The 7,071-nt window shown below is 49.2% G+C and overlaps 1 pseudogene; it reads right to left on the bottom strand.

The window, feature by feature from the left end:
- Positions 1-308: 308 nt before the first annotated feature.
- LOC100586132 lies at positions 309-1,628 on the bottom strand (annotated as a pseudogene).
- Positions 1,629-7,071: the final 5,443 nt, after the last annotated feature.

Raw genomic sequence — 7,071 nt, 5'->3', positions numbered from 1 at the left:
CGTGGCACCCAGTGTAGAAAACGCTGGAATTTTTCCTTGGAACTGGACTGTGATGAGAGGTGCTTGCCATGAACATAAGCTACTGTCTTTTCTTTTCTTTTTTTGAGACGGAGTTTCGCTCTTGTTGCCCAGGCTGGAGTGTAATGGCACGGTCTTGGCTCACTGCAACCTCCGCCTCCCAGGTTTGAGTGATTCTCCTACCTTAGCCTCCCGAGTGGCTGGGATTACAGGCATGCGCCACCATGCCCAGCTAATTTTTGTATTTTTAGTAGAGACGGTGTTTCTCCATGTTGGTCAGGCTGGTCTCAAACTCCCGACCTCAGATGATACGCCTGCCTCCGCCTCCCAAAGTTTTGGGATTACAGGAGTGAGACATGGCGCCCAGCAAGCTACTGTCTTTTCTTTGACCCTTTCCAGTTTTTGAAGATAAAGCAGGAAATAACCTTCTCTGAAGATACTTGATAAAAATTCCCAAAACAACAAAAACACATGCTTACACTTCATTGATAAAATTTACTGCAGTTTGGCACCTGGGTCTAGTTCAGCTGGCGGATGAGCTGATTGATGCAGTAACCCCGATAGCCAGGTGTGCCCATCTCCTTGAGGAAGCCCACTCTATTTTTGGTAGCATGACGGGCCACTGAGAGGTGGAAAGGGCGCAAGAACCGTGAGATCTCCTGGAAATGCTTTCCTGGGAAGGCAATTTCATGAATGAGGTCTTCCAAGCAAATGATGCCAAACTTCCCCAGGTTCTCCTCAATCACTGTATTGTCTGTCAGAGGGACGGTCTTATACTTTTTTTTTTTTTTTTTTTTTTGAGACAGAGTTTCGCTCTGTCGCCCAGGCTAGAGTGCAGTGGCGCGATCTCGGCTCACTGCAAGTTCCACCTCCCGGGTTCACACCATTCTCCTGCCTCAGCCTCCCGAGTAGCTGGGACTACAGGTGCCCGGCACCGCGCCTGGCTAATTTTTTGTATTTTTAGTAGAGACAAGATTTCGCTGTGTTAGCCAGGATGGTCTCCATCTCCTGACCTCATGATCCACCCATCCTCGGCTTCCCAAAGTGCTGGGATTACAGGCGTGAGCCACTGCGCCCAGCCGATGGTCTTATTCTTGACCTTGGCTTGTCCATGTTTCAAAATGAGTTCCCGGACAGACTTCAGATTTGGAAATCCTCAGGTCACATAAGGTTCCACTATACGCAGCATTTTTAGGTTCTGGGGAGTGGGGTGACTTTTTACAAAGACACCACTGAAAATTTTCTTTAGGCAAAGTCTTGCAATTGTTCTCTGCACCAGTAAACTCATGCCATCAATCCTTTTGATGCTTACAACAAAGGCCAAGGAATGTTTATCTGGTAATTCCAAGGCGTGAGCTTTCACTTCTAGTTGTCGGAGACGCACCTTGTCACGTTTCTCCTGCCAGGAATCATGTAGGAATGATTCCAGTCGCTTAAACCTGAGCCCTTTTCCTTTCCTCTGCTCCTTCTTTGCCAAAAATGCCTGCTTTTCCTGGGTAGCTTTGAGGGCTTGATAAGCCTTTCTATTTTTCAGGAGATTTTCTGGAACCAAAGGAATTTTTCTTTGCTCTTGCTCTGCCATCTTTATTAGTGGTGCAGCTACTGATCATTATATTTCTTTCTTTTTTTCTTTGTCGCCCAGGCTGGAGTGCAGTGGCGTGATCTCAGCTCACTGCAAGTTCCGCCTCCCGGGTTCACGCCATCCTCCTGCCTCAGCCTCCCGAGTAGCTGGGACTACAGGCACCCACCACCACACCGGGCTAATTTTTTTGTATTTTTAGTAGAGACGGGGTTTCACCGTGTTAGCCAGGATAGTATCGATCTCCTGACCTCGTGATGTGCTCATCTCTGCCTCCCAAAGTGCTGGGATTACAGGTGTGAGCCATCGCGCCCAGCCTATATTTCTTAAATAACTATAATTTTTTTTTTTTTTGAGATGGAGTTTTGCTCTTATTGCCCAGGCCAGAGTGCAATGGTGCGATCTCCGCTCACTGCAACCTCTGCCTCCTGGGTTCAAGCGATTCTTCTGCCTCAGCACCCCGGGTAGTTGGGACTACAGGCATGCACCACCACACCCGGCTAATTTTGTATTTTTAGTAGAGATGGGGTTTCACCATGTTGGTCAGGCTGATCTTGAACTCCTGACCTCAGGCGATTCACCCACCTTGGCCTCCCAAAGTGCTGGGATTACAGGCGTGAGCCACTGCACCTGGCCAAGAACAATAAATTTTAAAAGAAATGACAGAACGAAGAAAATCTGTCTAGGGCAGTAAAATTTTCAAGGGGAGATCTATGTGGGTGGGGGGTCATCAAACAGGTGGAAGGTATGGATTACTTTGTTAAGTGTGTTTATTCTGGTCCCTTGTGGCCTCTAAGGGCTATTTTCTCACCCTGGGGAGAGGAGGCAAAAAGTTTGGGAGGGGCATAAGGATTCATTGTTGCCCAGGGGGTATGGTCCCAGCCCTAGGTCTCCCAGGCTCTCAGGCCTCTGAAGGACACGAGAAGACTGAAAACTTCCCTTAAAAGCAATGACATTTTGTCTCTTGCAGTGCCCACCCCTCAGTGAGCACCCCATCACCCACAGTCTGGAAGAGCTCTGGGAGGTGTGGAAGCTCCCTTGGGGGTCTGGACCCTCCTGGGAAAGAACCAGGGGCAGAGTTCACAATCCTGGAGGTCAGCCTCTGAGGTCCATATCACCAGGCCAGTGGATCCACTGAAGGGCCCCTGGCTCAAGCATTGCCAACAGTGGGGACAGGTGAAGGAACACAGGCCCGCTGGGCAACAGGAAGCAGGGGTGGGCCTCGCTGTGGGAGAAGTGGGTGCTGTACTAGCTGTGGGCAAAGGGTCACTCCCCAGAGTACCTGGGGCCTGGCTGAAGGTACTGGCGAAGTGTGGCTGCACTGGGGACAGGAATGAGGTGCTGAGTGAGTGCCAGATGTTGAGGCTGGGCAGAGACTGCAGGTTTGGGGAAAGTCTGGCTACAGGGAGCCTTGACCAAAGGCTCAGAGACCATATCAGTGTTTCTGACGCCAAGGGCTTATGACAGCTCCCAAACAGACTCCTGCTGGTCCCTTCCAAATGTGTAATTTTTCTGAGTGGCCATTGGGAAACTGCTGATTCAAAACTTACCTCTGGCCCTGTCAACTCCCCAAGGCCTACTCATATTCAGGTGACAGAATCAACCTTCACAACAGCAGCATTCAGATGGGTACCCCTGGGAGCCACCCTCATCCCCCACCCCCAGTGCTGGCCAACTGAGGAGCTCACCAGGCAGTGACATTCCCACACACCTCAAGGCCAACCAGAGGAGCCACCATCAACCACACAGGCAGCTGTTCCAGGGCCTAGGGGCCTGGAGACAGAAAGGTGAACTTTCTTCATCCTAAATTTGAATTCACACACTGCCACTGAATGGGCCGATTCATAGCGCAGCCTGACTGTAGTCCCTATGGGATGCCACCAGTCAAATTAAGTACCGGGCGCGGTGCCTCATGCCTGTAATCCCCGCACTTTGGGAGGCCAAGGTGGGCGGATCACCTGAGATCAGGAGTTCAAGAGCAGCCTGACCAACATGGTGAAACACCATCTCTACTAAAAATACAAAAATTAGCTGGGTGTGGTGGTGCATGCCTGTAATCCCAGCTACTCCAGAGGCTGAGGCAAGAGAATGGTACGAACCCGGGAGGCAGAGGTTGCACTGAGCCGAGATCACACCACTGCACCCGAGCCTTGGTGACAGAGTGAGACTCTATCTTTAAAAAAAAAAAAAAAGAGGCCAGGCACGGTGGCTCACACCTGTAATCTCAGCACTTTGGGAGGCTGAGGCGGGCCCATCAACTGAGGTCAGGAGTTTGAGACCAGACTGACCAACATGGAGAAACCCCATCTCTACTAAAAATACAAAATTAGCCAGTCGTGGTGGCACATGCCTGTAATCCCAGCTACTCAGGAGGCTGAGGCAGGAGAATCACTTGAACCTGGGAGGCAGAGGTTGCGGTGAGCCGAGATCTCGCCATTGCACTCTAGCCTGGGCAACAAGAGCAAAACGCCATCTCAAAAAAAAAAAAAAAAAGAAGAAGAAAAGAATCCCAGTCTCGGTCAGTTGTGGTGCCTCACACCTGTAACCCCAGCACTTTGTGAGGCTGAGGGGGGGCAGATCACTTGAGGTTAGGAGTTCATTACCAGCCTGGCCAACATGGTGAAACCCCGTCTCTACTAAAAAAAAAATTTTAAATTAGCTGGGTGTGGTGGCAGGTGCCTGTAATCCCAGCTACTCAGGAGGCTGAGGCAGGAGACTCACTTGAACCTGGGAGGCGGAGGCTGCAGTGAGCAGACATCACACCACTGCCCTCTAGCCTGGGCAACAGAGCAAGACTCCGTCTCAAAAAAAAAAATTGTAGCAGGACGAGCCACAGACAAGAACCCCTCTGACACCAAGTTGTGAAAGGAAAGGGCTTTATTCAGCTGGGAACATCGGCGGACTCACATCTCTAAAAACCGAGCTCCCCGAGTGAGCAATTCCCGTCCCTTTTAAGGGCTCACAACTCTAAGGGGGTCTGCGTGAGGGGGTCATGATCGATTGAACAAACAGTGGGTACGTGACTGGGGGCTGCATGCACCAGTAATCAGAACGGAACAGAACAGGACTGGGATTTTCACAATGCTTTTCTATACAATGTCTGGCAATCTATAGATAACACAAGCAGTTAGGTCGGGAATTGATTTTTAACTACCAGGCCAGGGTGCAGTGCTGGGCTTATCTGCCTGTGGATTCCATTTCTGCCTTTTAGTTTTTACTTCTTCTCTCTTTGGAGGCAGATATTGGGCATAAGACAATATGAGGGGTGGTCCCCTCCCTTAAAGTGAGAAAGAGAAGGTCAAGATGCCAGGCTCCAGGGAATGTCATAAATTCAAGTCAGCAAAAATGAGTCACACCAGGAGCAAGGAACATATAAATAGTGTTCCTTCCTCAACAAAATATTCCTCTTCCAGCTGGGACGGAGACGTCATCCCCTCTTCTCCCCTTTCTGCCTTTCTCTCAGGCTTCCTCCTTCCTGGGGATCCTGGGCATTTTGACCTCACAGCTGGGCCTCCTGCTCCCAGGAGATGAGGGTGTAAGGTCAGCTGAGAGAAAGGAAAAATAGACCTAAAGTTAGACAGACAACTTTTTATTAATCTGCCAGCTGCTCCCCTAATAGAGGGGAAGCAGCCCCAAGCTTACAGAATGAGGGGTTTATATTGGGGAGGGGAGTTTGAGGGAGTTCTTTGGTATGGCCGCATCCCGGGGTTGTTTGCTGGTTAATTTTCTACATATTACCTTGTGACATTTATTACAGGAGGGTGTAGGTAAAGTTTGTTTATGTTTCCCACGACCTCCCCCTGTGCTGTGTGGGATTTGTAACTGGGGTTTGCTTATTGCAGCAAGGTCTGATAAGTGAAGTCTGCTGGCTTCACCGCGGGCACCTAGATAAGGGCTTAGAAATGTAAAGAGGCTTGGGGGAAGGGTGGGCAGCAATCAAGAAGCTTTCTTGGGCAGTTTGTCCCTAACATTCCAGCCTTTTAATAGGGAATAGAAGAGGGGTGCCATTGTCTGGCTGCTTCTTGCTGGAAAGGGGCGACAGTTGTGGGGGAAGGCTGGACGGTAGGGACTGCCATTTTTGGAGCCATTGGTATTCCTGGAGCAGCATTATATCATGTATTGTCGCATAGGTGAAGGCTCTGATACGGTCCTGTAGAAACTGGGTGAGAAGGTCTAGGAGACAAGGGCCGAATGCTAGGAAAAGAAACATGGTTATGGCCGCGCCTAGGAGGGACATTAGCTATGGAAACTAGGTATTAAAAGACCAGGAGGGCCACGCTGGCCATCGAGGGATGTTTTCTTTAATTTTTTGTGCTCAGTCCTTTAGTCTTTTTACAGCATGTTGTACTAAGCCAGATTGATTAAGATAAAAGCAGCACTTTTTATCTAGAAAAAGGCAGAGTCCTCCTTTTTCAGCTGTGAGTAGGTCTAAGTCTCTGTGGCTTTGAGGAACCATTGCTGCTAAATAATTTATTTGTGATTGGAGAGTTGTAATGGAGTTGGCTATTTTTTCCAAGCTATTTGTGAGGTCTTTGGAGAGGGATTGGTAATAGGAAACGGAGGTGGTTAATCCCGCAATCCCAGTTCCAGCTCCTGTAGTTATTCCAAGGTCTACTAATAGAGGTATGAGTTGTATAGCATGGCCGTGTCAGATAGGGGTATTAACGGGGATTGGTAGACGTTGGTCTCCTGGGGCAACGTTGATTTTTGGACTGAGGAAAACCAGGGTGTGCAGGTGCCCGTCCAGTTAGAGGGGAGGCAAATATAAGTTGAGGTACTGCATAGGAAAAGTATGCCTTGGTTTGGTAGACAGAACGGGTTGTGTATGCTAAAAAGATATACATTTTGTTATTTTCATGCATTTATATTCCTAGGATCCCGGCTAGGCTTGCTGCTGTAAGTGGTTTTACAGGGGTGTTTGGTTTAGGCTGGGAGGCTTTTGGGTTTTTTCCCAGTGTAAGAGGAAGCATTTTGTGTCCACTAAGATTCATGTGGGAGTGTTGTTGAATGTTGGGATAAGGAGACAGTCCCGGGTGGTGGGTGTAGGGTAAGGATGGTGCATGGAGAGGGGAGTCAAGGGAAGAGGGATAAACAGGGGAGGTGTTGGCCATTACAGTACCCTTAATTTTTGTTAAGGAGGTGGAGGCTAGAGAAACAAAGCCTGTCTTTATTGTTGGTGGCTTTGAGAGTAGTATGTTCGGTGGGAGGTTTGAGTTGTAGGGTAAAGTTGCAGTTTGGAATTCAGGTGGCTGAGGGGAATGCCAGAGGGTAGATGTCATTGGATGCACAGCGGTGCTGGATAGGATAAGATTTTGTGGGTTGTTATGGCTCCTAATACGGGTTTATCACGGCTGCGATAGAGGGATAGGTTGCGTAAATAGGGATGTAAGGCTGTAACAGCTGGACCCAACTCGTTAGCTAACTGAGGGGAGATTTCTGTTAATGCCTGCATGTCGAATTCGAGGGGGCTGTTA

Source organism: Nomascus leucogenys, chromosome 2 (genome assembly GCF_006542625.1).
Source record: "Nomascus leucogenys isolate Asia chromosome 2, Asia_NLE_v1, whole genome shotgun sequence".
NCBI classification, from domain to species: domain Eukaryota; kingdom Metazoa; phylum Chordata; class Mammalia; order Primates; family Hylobatidae; genus Nomascus; species Nomascus leucogenys.
Note: the sequence above shows the minus strand (reverse complement) of the source record. Positions and strands in the feature narration are given on the sequence as shown.